At 30.8% G+C, this 18,033-nt stretch overlaps 1 pseudogene; it reads right to left on the reverse strand.

Annotated features, from left to right (window-relative positions):
• Nucleotides 1-18,033, reverse strand: part of LOC149539383 (uncharacterized) — a 117,498-nt pseudogene that overhangs the window by 17,539 nt on the left and 81,926 nt on the right.

Here is an 18,033-nt window from a genome sequence, read left to right on the forward strand (position 1 = left end):
GTTCATCTGAGGAGTTTCCTAAATAGAAAAGAAAATTCTTCTTTAATGGTTATTGTTTTAAATGTAATGTCTTTGGGCATAAGGCAATTTTCTATGATAACAAAACCAATTGAAAGGTAAGAAAAGAATTATTAGATGCTTCAAATGTTTTCACTATGGTCATTATGAAAATCAATTCAAACTAAATTTGATACCAAAATAGATTTGGAAACAAGTAAAGACATCTAAAAAGTCTTTAATTGTTGAAAAAACCCTATTTTCTCAAAAACCTGCAACATGGGTTTTGGACAGTGGGTGCTCACACCATATGACTAGGTGTAAAAGTAAGTTCAAAACCCTAGAAGATTTTGATGGAGGGTTTGTATGCTTTGGTGATAACTTAGGAGGCTATATAATAGGAAGATGCTCAATAATTTTAAATAAAGATACACCAATTCATGATGTATAATTTGTTGAAAGTTTGAAACATAATTTTTTGAGTATTAGTCAGATTTGTGACAATGAGTACTCTATTTCTTTTAATGTTAAAGGATGATTTATCAAAAATGGAAGGGATAGAATCGTTTCTAGTGGCCTAAGGACAAGTTTAAATATTTATAACTTGATTGACTCTATTGTTCAAGAAACACCATTGATTTATACTTGTCTTGTAAGTCAAGTTGAAGAGAATTGGTTGTGGCACAAGAGATTGGGGCATCTTAACTTTGATAATCTTGCTAGAATTAGTAAGAATAAAAAGGTCAAAGGATTACCACAAATTACCAAACCAGTGAATATTTGTGAAGAATGTATAAAAGGTAAACAAACTAGAGTATCTTTTAAAACAAAAGAATACTCCTCAAACAAACCACTTGAACTTGTACAGACAGATCTATGTGGTCCAACTAAAACTACATAATTAAATGGTGAGAAAGATTTTATGTTGTTCATATATGACTATTCAAGGATGGTTTGGGTAACATTTTGAAACACAAATCAGAAGCATTTGACCATTTGAAATTTTTTAGAAAAATGGTAGAAACAGAAACTGACTTAAAATTAAAATGTTTAAGATCATACAAGGGAGGAGAATTCACCTCTCATGAAATTATTGAGTATTGTGAAAAACATGGGATTAAAAAACAATACTTTGCTACTAGGACACCACAACAAAATGGTGTTGTAGAAAGAAAAAATAGAACTATCAAAGAAATGGCTAGGACCATGCTTAATGAAGCAAAACTACTCCACAAATTCTAGAAAGAAGTTGTTCATATAGTTGACTACATTCTAAATAGACCACAAATTAGAGATAGAATAGCTCATACTCCATATGAATTGTGGAATGACAAAACAACAAATGTTAAAAACTTTAAAAACTTTGGTTGTAAATGCTTCATCAAAAGGAATGATGATTCCTTAGAAAACTTTAATACAGCATTTGATGAAGGGATTTTTCTTGGATACTCTACACATAGCAAAGCTTATAAATGCTATAATAAAAGGCTAAATAAAATTGTAGAAGCCATAAATGTTGTATTTGATGAAAATTCTATGTGTTGCAATAATAAAGAAGATCATGAAGAAACATCATTCCAAAAATTAGAAACTTTGCATGATGAACATCTTGAAAATGTTGAAACTAAATTTATTGATGAAATTGAACCAAAAAATTGTTCATGTCCCAAAGTAACAAGTACTGGTTCAAAAATAAAAACTTCTTCTAGAATAATTGCTAAGAGACATCTTGAATCTCAATTTATTGGAGATGTAGAAAAAGGGATCTTAACTAGAAGAAAAGCTAAAACAAATGAACAAGCAAATATTATTGAACATTTTTGCTTGATATTAGATTTCAAAGAAAAAAGTTTATTGAATCTTTATCAGACTCCTGTTGGCAAAATGAAATGTAGGAAGAAATAAATCAAATTGAGAAAAACAAGACTTGGGAACTTGTTCCTAGACCTAATGACAAAATTGTCATAGGTGGAAAATGGGTATTTCATAACAAGTTCAATGAAGATGGCAAAGTGATCAGAGATAAAGCTAGATTTGTATGCAAAGGATATGCTTAGAAAGAAGGAATTGATTTTGGTGTAACCTTTGCACTAGTTGCAAGAGTGGAATCAATTAGAATCTTCCTTGCATATGCCAATTATAAAAAAAATATTGTCTACCAAATCGATGTCAAAACTACATTCTTGAATGGGTATCTTGAAGAGGAAGTCTATATGGAACAACTAAAAGGTTTTGAATCTTTTAACAAACTTGATTATGTTTACTGACACAGAAAGGCACTATAAGGTTTAAAAAAAGCTCCTAGAGCTTGGTAGTTTAGGTTGGATAAACATTTAATTGTAAATGGATTTTCTTTTGGAAAGGCAGATAACACTTTGTATATCAAAGTTATAAATGATGACATTTTGGTAGTAGAAATCTAGGTGGATGATATTATTTTTGGGTCTACTAATGATGCATCAGTAAAACATTTTTCAAAAATTATGGAATCTGAGTTTGAAATGTCTCTATTGGGTGTGCTCACATTTTTTCTTGGTTTGCAAGTCTCACATCTTGAACATGGTCTATTTCTTTCTCAAGCAAAACATGCAAAGGAAATGTTGTGGAAGTTTAATATGGCTAATTGTAAACTAGTAAGCACTCCTATGGAAATAGGCTGCAAGCTAATGAAGAATGATGACTCACCTTCTATAAATCAAAATGTATATAGATCCATGATTGGAAGTCTATTATCTATTACAACATCTAGACTTGACATAATGTAAGTAGTATGTATGGTTTCAAGATTTCAGTCTGACCCAAAAAAATCTCATCTTAATGTAAGGAATTGAATACTAAAATATATTCAAGGTACACTTGATTTTGGTGTCTAGTATCCTCATAGCAACAATTTTGGTGTCTGGTATCCCAAATCACCAAAGGAATCATCGGTATTAACATAGTAGGAATGTCACTCCTAACATATACAACATCATATGTAGAAAGTAATCTAACATGCAAATATAAGCATAAGATAACATCATCTAACATATGCTTATCATCAATGAGAGGATACATATCCACCATCACGAAGGACACATCAGCCATGATGTCTCGATGAATCTCAAATAATAAGAGTGGAAAATACACTACCACCCGACCACGTGGTACCTAAGTGGTCCACTCCCACCGTGCTAAGGAGATAATCTCAAGTCCCAAATAGGCTATCCATAACACATAGCACAAATCTCTATAGTCCAGGAATCCTAAAAGTATACTAACTCAAAGGTTTAAATCATGCCACTGACATCTACTTCCTAGAGGCACACAATGTCATGTAGGAACCTACTATGCAAGTGGGAAAGTGTCATCGCAATTATCATGTACAAGTTATCCTGGTAGTTAGCTAAACTCCATGGGTCCATACTAATTTCATGCGGCCACTAGTATCCTCTCATACTGACGAGGCATACTACGGAATGCAAGGTCGCAACCATGTGTCTCACTACTCCCATCCTAGCTTGTACAAGCACTCAAGGCATGGGAGAGAACAAAACACTTATCTTTTTAGGTTCATTTTGTTAGTATTAGGTGTGAATGTTACCACTTATTAATCCACCTTACAATGAGTTACCCTAGCAGCCTCTTAGGGCTCCGACCCCCATTGCAAGCCACTTCCTGTCACTACATGCAGATATCCTACCCTAATGCTCATGGACTCATAAATCTCAAAATCACAAAAGATAATCCATAAAATCATCAAATCTCCATGAGCAAAAATCCATAGAAAAACATGAACAAAACATCTCTCTATTGGCAACTGAAGTATCACTGATAATCAAAGTATCCAATGGTTCTCAATAACCAAAATATATATCTCAATCATTCTAATTGAAGACTCCAGAAATGGTTGAGTCAAACATGTCACAACATGACATCACAAAGAATAAATCCACATCTCAGTTCCATCATGGCGAATAGAAAATAATCAAGGATAACTGATCGATAACTCAAAAATGATTAACTCAAGTGTCTCATACACATACATCTCAGCTTCACACATGAAGACTGATGAACAAATACAAACAGTACTTGAGCATTTCATAGAGCATACAATCACATTACCATGGTTGGGCTTATAAAGATCAAGACCAAATAAGATCAACATGCCAACACATCTCATAACCCCCGAGCCTCTGGTAACAACCTAGGACTAGTCAACACTAGTTAACCCAAAACCCAAAACAAGAAGCATATAGAATACACGATGCAAACACATGTTTTGGTTTTACTAAGTTTTCAAATTTGAATTTAGAAGTCTCAGTTTACGTATTCCCAAATTATATTAAGTGGAGAAATTTCACGTTTTTCCTAACCCATGTATTTATTTGATAGATAAATGTTTCTCTTCAAAACTACTAGACTTCATTTGCTAATTGTACTAATAATATTTTGTCTATATAAACGTTGTTTGAAAAAGATCCCTATTACCAAACCAATAAGACTCATTGTAGATTTTAACATGAATAATCTCCAAATTCTTAACATTATCATCTTCATTAAACAACTCTAAAATTGTTTAATATATATTAAATAGTATTCAATATACATTATAAAAATTTCACTATATTAAAATCTCTTTTCTTTTAATTTTCTCTCATTTAAAAATCCATTTACTTAGATTGACTAATAATTAATTACACTTCTTCTACTATTAACTAATCTTGATTAAATTTGATTTAATTAGATTAGATAATAAACCATATGAAACTAATGCATATTAATAAGATTCTAATAAGGGAAGATTGCAATAATATCTTTAATCCATTTCATGCTTTGGTATATATTTTTTTTTCTTGTGAAGTTTTAGCATAAAGAACTCTTGGTTATGGGAGATGGAGAAATATCTATCTTTGAATAAAACAGTCTCAATACGACGGTCATATCTCCCTAATGAACCGTTGGATCGGGCTGAAATTGAAATATGTTGGAGAGGGCCAAGTCGCGCTAATTCTGACCAGAGCGATCGAATAAATTCGATCACAATAAAAAGTTATGAATGACTGAGTTCGGGTCTATCCAAGGGGCAGCGACATGGCAGTTTGTGATGAATTAAAAATTTCCTCCTAAATACTTGTTCTCTAAATTTAACCATAAAAGGGTTTATTCATATGCATCTAAAATTATAATTGATAGAAAGATTACATCTAATCATTTGAATTTTCACCATAAAATTTTTATTTTAATTCCAAATCTTGTCTTTTTAATTTAATATAAATTCGAACCCAAATCTGGTTCATATCTAATTATTTCTCCTTAATTGGATCTAGGGTTTTTCTATTGTTTTCTTCTCAACAAAATAGCATATCTAGATTCCAATTTCAAATTACAGATTCAATCATAGAAAAGTTTTAGACACATATAACAGACACGATGAAGACAGGAATGCATGATGCAGAAATAGCATAAGTAAAATCACAAGAATCTACTTGGATTATGATGCTAATTCGCTCTTCCTCAGAAAACTCGCAGAGCAAGCTCCCTTCTTTAGAGTTCTTGAGTCTTCGAATGCTCCAATTGCTCTCCACCCTCTCTCTAAGCTTCTATGAATGCCTGAATAAAAAGAGCTCTCAAGAAACCTTTGGAATGCTTCTTGAAACCGCTAAAAGTGTCACCAACTAAGCATGGGTCTTTTCCAATTCTTTTTTATGAGTCATAGAATTGTAGACACCTTGTGCTTAATTGATGCACTAACCCCCGTGTTGTTGACACATGTTAATTCCCATGCAAGCTTATAACTTCAATAATTTCTATTTAAATTTTATAACTTTTATTTTAATCTTTTATAACTTTTATTATTATTATTTTATTTATTACTTTATTATTATTTTATAATTATTATTAATTTTAATTTCTAGTTTTCTTTTATTTAATTCATTTTTCTCATTAATTCACATTACAATCAAAATATCAAAGATCATGATATTTTATTAATCTTCTCAAATAAATAATTTATTAATTAAATCTATTTGTTAAGACTTAATTAATGGAAAATTCACCATAGACCTCCAAGATAAAATATGAAAACCCATCATAGAACAAATCATACAAAATAAATCTAAAGGGTTAAAAATCATGAATTATGTCATCTGACACATTCGATGGGTATTCAACTTTGATACTTATCCTAACTCACTAGGACAAATGGTTTTTAGGTTTGGGATTTGGACTTGAGAATTCATCTCCCTTCTCTTATCATTGAGATAGTATTATAGGGTACGCTCATCTTGGCAATTCAGGAAAGTCGATACCCGATACCTACAATCTGTAGAAAAACTATGCATGTACATACAATATATAATGCTAAGCTAAATAGACAATGGCAGGAAGTGGTGCATCATGTAGATCCTGACTAAGTAGCTGACTACGACTCCCTTCCTTAACCATATCAGAAACACCATACAATAAGAAAACATGCACACCATACACATGCAAGTATGGGGTAAGTAATCATAATAAAACACATGAGATAATAAACCATTTAACTAATAATCATTAATAACTGAAAACAATGTAATGATCATCATACATACATAAAATGTAAAGTCTAAATGATCTCATCATATATCAACCGAATCCTTATCATAATATCTGATAGTGTCAAAACAACACCACTAAACCATCAACATAAAACTATTCTACATAGTTTGATAACAATACGTCTAGAAAAGATGTGAACGAGGGTAGGCACTACATGGTTTTTGGCATATGGGTTATTGTGAAGAAAAGGTTTGTCTTGGCACTACAATTTTTGGATTTATGGTTTAAATTGTTTCAAGTATTGTTGAAATACTCACCTTTTATGCTTCACCTATGATTGCATGACTAAGAGTTTTTGGAGGCATAATGAAAGGCTTCAATATTGTAATAAGGATTTTTGGAGGCATAGCAAAAGTTTTCAAAACTATGACAAGGGTTTTCAAAAATAGAGAATGATGGAGGTAAAAAGGGGAAAAAAAGTAGCTTCAACTATGACTATTTTTTTGACAAGAAGAAGTAAGGTTGAATTTTTTTGAATTTCTTCAAGAAAGGAATATAACTTTTAGGAAAGATTTGAAATGGAATTTGGAATGCTTTCTAGTCAGTTGACTTTGTTTGAAGAAATGATTGCTCGACTTAGATTTTTTGAAAAAAAAAAAAAGGTGAATGAAAGTGTGAATTTTTTTAATTCAATTTCAAAATGGAAATAAAATACAATCAGTTTCATAAAAATGGATTTAAAAGGAAAATAATTTTTTTTTTGCTTTCAAAGGGAGATTCTCTATTTGTTTTCCTATGTAAAGATATGGAATTTTTTCCTTCTTTGAATCTAGTATCAAATTTGAAAAGAAGTCTCTCTTTTAGATCTGGCATCATTTTTTTTGAAGGGTTTCATTTCTTTCAAATGGAAATTGTTTTAAAAATTTTGAAAGGAAAGTGTGAAGTTCTACTTGCACAGTTTGTTATTTATATGATTGATATTTCAAAGGGCATGAAGAAATCTAAGCCATAACTGAAAATTTGTTTTTAGACTAGCATTTCATAAGGGCATTTTGTTGAATAGCCCTAACTGGTTTATTTTATTTTTTATAACTAATTCTATTCGAATCTCATCTCTATTTAAAGAGATCAATGTAAAGTATGAATAGATGAGTGTAATGCAGTGATGTAACATAGAGACATTTATCTTGAAATTATAAGATTGACCTGAAGGATTGATTATAAACTTATTTGCATGTATAGGTGTATAGTATATTGCATACAATTATATGTGCATATAAGGTTGTAATTCAATTAAAAGGAAACATGGTTGAATCCATGAGCAGTTGTTACTGTTGATTGTAAAAGAGTTGAAGCTCAACAATGATCATAGGTTCATAGAGTTGTTTTTCTCCCTATGACAAATCCTTTTTGAGGAATTTTGAGGGTTTCCCACTCAGAAAAATATGTTTCTCTATCCTCTGTGAGTTCATGTTTTTCATATTCATGCATGGTGAATGATATTTATTTAAATAATTTTTGAATGCATTCAATCTATGAATCTTTAAAGTTATAATCTACAAACCGATTTAGTAAAATCAGTCACTATAACTTTGGATCCAATTTTTGACCAATTTTGGTGAAATTTTGACTAATGTTTGTCGCTATTTTTCTTGGCAAAATTTTGACCAATTTGCAAGTTGGCTGAAATTTTGATGAATAAATTTTAGGTTGGCCAAAATTTCTATGAATGTGTTTGTCAAATTTTTGACCAACTTGCAACTTGGTTGAAATTTTGACAAGAAAAATAGTGACAAACCTTAGTCGAAAATTGGGTCCATATGTACTAGTGAGTAAGTTCTGATTCACGCTACCCCCCTCAGAACTCTAATACTTCCCACACTTTGTTTGACTTGCATGATTCGCTATCAATTAGTAATTCAAATGTTTGATTTTCCATCATCATCTAGATACAAAGCCTTCATGCCTCTAGTGATTGCTATTGGCACTACACTGTCATTGCTTTAGGTGCCTTTTCATTTTTTATGTGGAGGAAATGACAAGACTGACTAATCTATTGGACATTTTGAAGATTCATCTGACTCTTTTCTTAGAATGTTTAGTTACGAGGAGTTTAAGGTTATAACTAGGAATTTTAGGTCTAAGTTGGGGAGTAGAGGATTTGGCTCAGTTTTCAAAGGATCTCTACCAGATAGTGCACTTATGGCCATTAAAAATTAGAGTCCAATTCAAGCCAAGATGATAAGAAAGTTTGAGTGGAAATCAGATCACTTGGAAACATACAACATGGGAATTTAGTAAGGCTTCGAGGGTTTTGTGCACAAGGATCTAGATGGTTACTGGTCTATGATTACATGCCCAATGGATCTCTAAATTCCATACTATTCAATAATGACTCTAAAAGGAAAAGGAAGATTGCTTTAGGCACTACTTAAGCTTTGTTTTATCTCCATGACTAATGTAGAGATTGCATCATTCACAATTATGTAAAGCCCGACAACATTCTACTCAATGCTGATTTTTCCCCTAAGCTGGATGACTTTAGGTTGGAAAAGCTTGTGAATAGGGATTTAAGTCATATTGTGACCACAATGAGGGGAATGAGAGGTTATTCAGCTCCATAATGGACTTTTGGCGTTCCCTTAACTCCAAAGGTTGATGTATACAGCTTCGGTATGACACTCTTGGAAATCATTTCCAGGAGAACTTTGGATTTAAACATGCAAGATTCAAGTATGTATTACTTTCCCCCATGGACTACAACTCAAATTAGTCAGGGCAACACAACTAATGTTATAAAAAAGGGTGTTGTTGAGGACAAAGATATTGAAGAGGTGAGAAGAGAAAGTATTGTATCATTACTATGCATTGAGAAAAAATGAGGAGGTGAGGCCAAGCATGGGGCAAGTTGTGTTGATGCTTGAAGGGAAGATGGAGCCATCTCCTTTGCAAATTATGAGCCTTGAACTTCTTGACAATCAAACAAATCAAAGTAGCACTGATAGTGATAGTGTTAGTGATGTGGTTAATCTAGACTAACAAAAAGCTGACATGTAAGCTATAGTTATTGTAGAATAATGTAAAGCTAACATGTAAGCTACAACTATTATCTATTCAAATTTATAATTACTAGCAATTAGCATTCAAAGGAAATGTAAGTGTAATGCTGAAAAATCTTTGATTTGAAAGTGGATAAAAGTGCATATCTATAAATATGTATTCTTACAGAAATCAATTTTCTATATATGCTAGGAAACTCAACACAATTTTGATCAATGAAGAAGGTTGAATATTTATTTGTTCAACCTCCACACTTTAGGCAATGACTCTCAAGGAAGTACAATAGAGGAGTTTGGATGTAAGAGCCATCAAGCAATTACACAGAAAGAGTGTTTACTCCATATTGAATTTGAAAATTGCAATAATCATTATTGTTTGCTATCTATTACAAATGACCTAGGTGTCCTTTCTATAAATACAGGGGATGCATATAAGCTTCTGATCATTGTGACGCTTCCTAACAAAAACCTAAATGCAACTGAACACTCAATTATTGTAATGCAATTTAAACATTAAAATAATTATTCCAGTGGATTATCCCACTTGAGAAGTCATGTCCCTTGGTTTAAGAAAATAATTAATGCTTCAATACCTCTTTGATCACCTTGATTTCTTTTCCACAATTACTTTCATGTTTCATATTTTATAATAAGTCCTGCACATAAAATAAATTAATAAGGGAACTTATAATATAATTAATTAAATAAATACCTTACATTTTTAATATAAAGTGACTTGAGTCTTTTTTGTACACATAATCATATGTAGATATTTCATATCAAAAATATTGAAATCATGATTATGAAAAAAATTACTAGGCATATAAAAGCTTTACTTTCACATATATAATATTTCTATTGTTAAGGAAATATATTCATACTTCTCCCAAAAATATATTTTTAGAGAAATGAAAAACATTTTACTTTTTTTTTTTTTGGAGGGTTCAAACCTACAAGATAGCCTAGCAAGGCACTAGGCCTACAAGCTACCAACAAACGAAGGCCACCACTTGAAGTTTTAGGAACCCGATATGGTTATCTTTTTTTAAAAATAAAAATTACTTTGGAAATATATTAATACATGTTAGGGCTTCGATAATTTGTACTTCCAATTTCATAATAAGGATAAGAGTTATAAAAATACACTTAGAGAAAGTATACTTTAAGTCCATTTCATGCTTAAATGTATAAAATTTCAATTCTTATCTTTCCACTTACCTTGTGGTTTTTTCGGTGGTATTGAAGTATTTACCTTGCAACATATGAACTTAGGATCCTTCCTACATATGCTTCCCAATTTGGGAATTTAGGGTTTACCTTAAAAGGAGATTATTAATACTTAATATTTGAAAATTATTTAATTAATTGCTAAAGCACAATATAATTTGAAAAGATTAAAGTTTTAGTTATTTCTCATACATAGTAATTTTGAAATATTTATGATTTTGAATGCTTCATCTATAAAAATAAAATAAAATTTAAACCATATGATATCTATAATGCCCCACCAAAGGATCCCAAGAAATAACCTAAAGTTTCACTAAGTTTGGTAGCATTTTTTTTTTTAAAACATGAAAGTAAAACTATTCACAACATACATATAGTAACGGAAGCAATAGAAAAAAGTAAACATAACATACATAATAGGTTACATTTTTCATGGATCCCTTAACATTGAATAACACCTAAATCAACTAGTATTAATGATTTCATCTAATACTACATCCACATAAAATAATAACAAAAAGTCTAATGTTCTTAAATTACATTTCTAATTGCTCAATCATCCACTGTACATGCCATAGGGTATGAAAGGCTTAAAAGAATATACATCCATGTAAATAAAGTACATCATCATACTAACTCTAATCCATGATGCAATGACATAAATGAAACCACATATCATACATGATACAACATCATCATAAAGATATAACATCCATCTTAAAAGATAACCATCTACCACAACATAATTAACTAAGTGCATGGTTCCTCCCAACTATAAATAGCATCACTAGAACATCATGGATCCTAGCCATCCCTCCATGCATAACATTCCAAATCACCGAAGAGATCATCGATATTAATATAGTAGGAATGTCACTCCTAAAACATACTACATCATATGCAAAAAGTAATCTAACATGCAAAATAAAGCATAGGCTAACATCATCTAACATATGCTAATCATCAATATAAGAAACATATCAATAAATACATCCATCATAAGGTATATCATCTATCATACTGATCCAAGAATAGAATGAAGATAAATACCAACCAAGAATGCTCCAACCACGGTGTCTATGGATGGATCTCAAATGATAAGAGTGAAAAAGCACTACCACCTGATCGTGTGGAACCTAAATGGTCCACTCCCATTGCCCTAAGGAGATAATCTCAAGTCCCAAATAGGTTATCAAAATTACATAGCATAAATACTCTCTAAGTCCAAGAATCCTAAAAGTATACTAACTCAAAGGTTCCAATCACAAAACAACATCTAATCCCAAAGGCACAACAAAGACATGTACAAAACTTACTATGCAAGTGAGAAAGTGTCATCGCACGAATCACACTAGAGTTACCCTGGTAGTCTCTCAATAGACCCTGGCCCCCTAGTGATCCCTGTGTGGCCACTAGTATCCTCTCATACTGACGAGGTATACTATGGAATGCAAGGTCACAACCAAGCATTCTCTCTACTCCCATCCTAGTCTATACTAGCACTCGAGGCATGGGCGAGAACATACAATTATCTTATTAGGTTCATTTAATCCCCATTTAGTGTAAATATTATCACTTATTAATAAAACTTACAATGAGTTACCCTAGCAGCCACTTAGGGCCCCAACCCCCATTGCAAGCCACTTCCTGACACTACAAGTAGATAACCTACACTAAGCTCATGGAATCATAAATCTCAAAATCACCACAGTCCTATACAAGTGACTAGAAAGAAATACCCAAAAGATAATCCATAAAAAGAGCATCAAATCTCCATGAGAAAATGAAAAGCATCCATAGATAATCATGACCACAACAATTCTCTATTGGCAACTAAAGGTATCACTGATAATCAAAAGTATCCATTGGTTCTCAATAACCAAAATATATCTCAAAATCATACTGATCAAAGACTCCAAAATGGTTGAGTCAAAACATGTCACAACATGACATCATCAAAAAATAAATCAACATTTCAGTCCCATCATGGCGACTGTAAAGTAATCCAAGGATAACTGATCGATGACTCAAAAATGATTAGGTCAAGTGTCTCAGATACATATAACTCAGCTTCACTCAAGAAGATTGATGAGCAATAACAATCAATAAATACATCTCATAGAGCATACCATCACATTATCATGGTTGGGTTTATAAAGAATTGAGATCAAAAGACATCATCTTGACATCACAATCATAACCCCTGAGCCTCTGGTAGATGTCCCATAATTGGTCAACACTAGTCAACCCAAAAACCCAAAACAAGAAGCATAGAGAAAACACAATGCAAGCACATGTTTGAGTTTGCTAAAATCACATAGTTGAATTAAGTGTGGAGGTTTCTATTTCTATTTGCAAGTATACTTTAAATGTATAAGATTTATCATTTGACCTACAAGTCAACCCGTTTGTTCCATTGATAGCATTATCCTTCTATTATTTAAAATTACATTCTAAGAATAACTGAAGAATAAATATTTACTCATGAAATCATTAAACTAATCTTTATCAACACTTAATAAAATCATTCACCTTATTTCGCTAAGATCAATGTTACTGAACCAAAAATTGACTAGTTTTTAAAATTACTTTAAACGCAATGCTTTATTAATTAATCTTAATTAAATCATATAATTAAATTAATTAATAATGTACATAGATACACAATCCATGACTCTTCATCATTCTAATGGTTCCTAAATAAAACTAAATCAAATATTACTAAAATTTAAGTCTCTTAATTTAATCGTTATAATAATTAAATCATCACTAATAACCATTAAAATATCTAAAGTCATTATTCAAGTCATTAGAATAAGACTTATCAACTTCGATGTAAATACTTTACAACTTCATTAAAAGAATCATATCAACTAAAACTCTATTACATAACTTAATTATTAATTAAATTTAATTAACTATAATTAATTAATTTAATTAATAATTACATAACCATACCAACTACCCAATGAATATCAATTGATTAATAATTATCTATAATTTGTAAGTTAAAAGTCAACTATAATCCAATTCTCCATTATTAATAGTTCAATAATTACATGATTATCATCTGATGATAATTTCGTACATTAAGAGTCAACTATGTTTCATTCCATCAATGCTCAAATTAATACTTTAATAATAACAAGTTATAATAAATTGCCAATACCAAATATTAATATCTCAAATAAATTCCTCCTATGTACATTGATTGATAAATTAATTAATTATTCCCCTCCAATTATTAGCCAATCCAAATTGATTAATATCTTTTACAACACTTCAATCATTAATTAATCTCTACTAAATTAACTTTAATCGGATTAATAACTATTTAAACCATTTATACTATTATTTACTTAATAGTTTGCTAGACCCAAAAAACATTGATAAATAATAAACTCAATTTCTTCCCTTACGAACCCCTATTATAATTTAAATGACTTAAATATTACATCTATAACTTTTCCATTAACCTTTATTAAACTCATTCTAATTAAATAGATTTATTAATTCTGAATATAAAACTATACTACTTATTTTAAATTTTATTGACTTGAATAATTACTTAAATAAAATTTCATTAATATAATATAATATTATATTATATTTATACATATATGTATATATGTATATATGTACATATGTACATATATATATATATGTATATATGTACATATACATATATATATATATATGTATATATTTACATATGTATATATACATATATATATATGTACATATGTACATATATACATGTATATATATGTATATATCTACATGTATATATGTATATATATAGATATATACATGTAGATATATACATATATATGTACATATATACATATATACATGTACATATACACACACACACACACACACACACACACATATATATATATATATATATATAGTCTAAAATCAATTTATAAATAATCAATTAATAATATACAATGCAAATAAATCCTTTCATCTGCCATACTCCGCATATAATGTGCTTAGTTAGTGGCACGGGTTTCGGGGGTCTATACCTACCCCCTGCGATTGTACCCCTGTCAATCACAATATTTATATGGTAGGGCCATTCCTTAATAAAATAGCATCGTGGCTACCTGTTGACGCAGGCCGGTGACAACACTGCTGTCACAGTCCTGCAGCAGCAGCGCCACTGGCGTCACACTAAACATAAAGTGGGGTGGGGGTACGGGTACGTCCCTCCCCAACCCTTTCACTATACAATTTTTTATAAATAACATTTTCTAAAACATTTTTATTTATATGTGATTCAATTTTTTTTAATATATTTTTTTTAAAAAAATTCAAAAAAATTCATATGTTGCGTGACATGTATTTTTTTAAAGGTCAGCATTTTTTGGTGTCTCTGTGTGTGTGTGTGTGTGTGCAGATTTGTAAATGTAGATGTATATTTTAAAAGAATACATTTACAATACTGTCTGTGATAAGATATATATATATAATTTATACAAAATGAGTTTTTTTTTCCAATTTTATAAATTAAGGAATTTTTTTCTTTAATGGTCGTTTTCTAGATTTGCCTAATTCATCCTTCTAATAGGTTTGTAAAAAGGCAATTGAAAAATGCTAGCCCCATAATTTCCTTCAGATCTATGCATATGGAAATTTCACATTAAGAATTTAACTACTCATGACCAAAATACATACAACCAAGATATGAAAATCTTTAGAAAGCATTTAGAAGAAACGAAGAAGACAGGAAGTGCAAGAAGAGAAAATAACATAGGTCAAAATCACAAGTGTCTACCTGGACACTGATGCTAAATCACTTCTCCTCAAAAGTTTGCAGAGCAAGCTCCTTCCTTCTCCAACGTTCTCGGTCCTCCAAACGCCCTTCAAACATTCTCCCTAAACTTCTAGGAGTGCCTGAATATAAAGAACTCTCAGGAAGCACCTAGAATGTCTCTAGAAACAACCAGAAGGTGTTGACAACTAAGCACGAGTCTTTTCCAACCTTCTAGATGAGTCATAAGGTTGTAGACACCATGCGCTTAATTTGTGCACTAACTCCTGTGTTGTTGACAACACATGCATAATTAGAGTGCAAACTTTTGTGTTGTCAACATGACAACTCCCAAGAGCTCACATACTCCTATGTGAATGACTATTAAAATAATGCACATTATTTAATTTAATATTCACTCTACTCTTTTCAATTTAATTTATTAATTTTTAAAATCTCATGCACTCACTTTAATAACTCCACTTGTTTTATCTTAATATATTTATATTTTAATCATATGCACACATCATGCAATCTATAATCTTTTAATAATTTTAATATCTTTTCCACTTTTAAATTGATTTTTTGAAACTTAATTGATAAATATTTATAAACTTAAATAAATATTATCACATTCCAACTTTAAAATTATAACTTTTATCTCCAAATTAATTATTTTATTTAATTACTTTTTTAATTAATTAAATAAATAAATATTAAAATACCATATTAATTTTTCATTAAATTAAACCATTAATTAAATCTTTTAATTAGGCTTAATTAATAGAAAATACACCAAAGACTCATAAAATAAAATACAAAAAACCCACTATAGAAAAACACATACAAAATCAAACCAAAAGGGTTAATATCATGAATTATGTCATCCAACATATTCAAAGGGTACTTGACTTAGATACTAGTCCTAATTTCCAATTAGGACAAATGGCTTAAAGGGTTGGGATTTGGACTTGAGAATTTATCTCCCCTCTCTTACCATTGAGATAATGTGATAGGGTATGCTTATCCTGGAAATTCAGGGAAGTTGATACCCAATACCTGCAACCTACATAAAAACCATGCATGTACAAGCACACTATATACTAAGTTAAATAGGCAATGGCAGGAAGTGGTGCATCGTGTAGATCCCGACTAGCAGGTGACTACCACTCCCTTCCTTAACCACATCAGAAACCCCATCCAAGAACAAACACACACACACCATACACATGCAAGTATGGGGTAAGTATCCATAAGAAAAAAACATGTGATAATAAACCATCTAACTAATCAATAACTGAAAATAATGTAATAATCATCATGCATCCATGAAATGTAGAGTCTAAGTAATCTCATCACATATTAACTGAATCCATAGCACAATATCTGATAGTCTCAAAACAATGCTGCTAACCATCAACATAAAACTAGCCCTAAAAGAGTTTGACAATGATAACAAAAATGCAACCTAGGGGTAGGCACTACAATATCCCTTTTTGAGATTGAAATATTAAAGTCTCAACTAAGTAAAAGCAAGCAAATAAAACATTAATAAATATTTTATCTATTATTCTCACTTATTTGCCAATTCAGGAGGGAAAGAAAATATGCTTGGCAATATTGCAAATTCGAAGCCTCTCTTTTGTATTCTCTTAGATATTGCAAAATTAGGTTGGAGTTAGGTTTTGATTGTGATGAAATATGTAGACTAAAACTTCAAAGGTAAAAGACAGTTATGAATAACAATATTGTCATCAACATTCTTACTCTGTGTGTTTTCTACAACATGAAATTCTAATGTGGTAGCTATGTAATCTCCATTGGTGATGAATACTTTATCTTTAATGCATACTCCATTGATGTCTATCATGTTTTAGGTGAACAAGTGTGTATGCTCATTGTTTCCACTTATTCCATCTCTGTGAGCATAAATGTTCTCGAGATCCATAGTCAATCAAACAAGAAACTTCACATGGAATTAACATGATATTGTATTCAAGCTCCTACGCATGACAATGACAATGATAATGACAAGATCCTATTGATGAAGTCTGATGGTTCAAGAAATGTATACACACTCCATTGAAATGTTAAATCTATGCTTGCAATTATTAAAATATGGGTCATTTTTGGAGATGCTTGGGTGTTTTTGGGGATGTCAGCTTCACAAGAATGCATAAAAATGATGAAAACTTGCTATCCAATTGTGATAAATGTTTGGAAAAAAATTTAGACATGAAACCATCATCTGCTACTCAAATATAACTTCAAATCTCAAGCTAAGATATAAAAACATGATTATGCTCTTTGGACAACAATGTATAATATTTTACTTTCTTACTTGTTTTACAATTTTCTACACCATTTCAGAGCTCCAGCTTCATCAATGTCCCATTTTATTGGTATTGTTGTGGTTTTAAAATGTATGCTCCATTGGGCTCAAAATTGAGGCCCCCTATTCTCAAGTATCAG

The sequence above is a fragment of the Cupressus sempervirens genome, chromosome 9, assembly GCF_028749045.1.
Source record: "Cupressus sempervirens isolate cs-2001-9-10 chromosome 9, ASM2874904v1, whole genome shotgun sequence".
Classification (NCBI taxonomy): domain Eukaryota; kingdom Viridiplantae; phylum Streptophyta; class Pinopsida; order Cupressales; family Cupressaceae; genus Cupressus; species Cupressus sempervirens.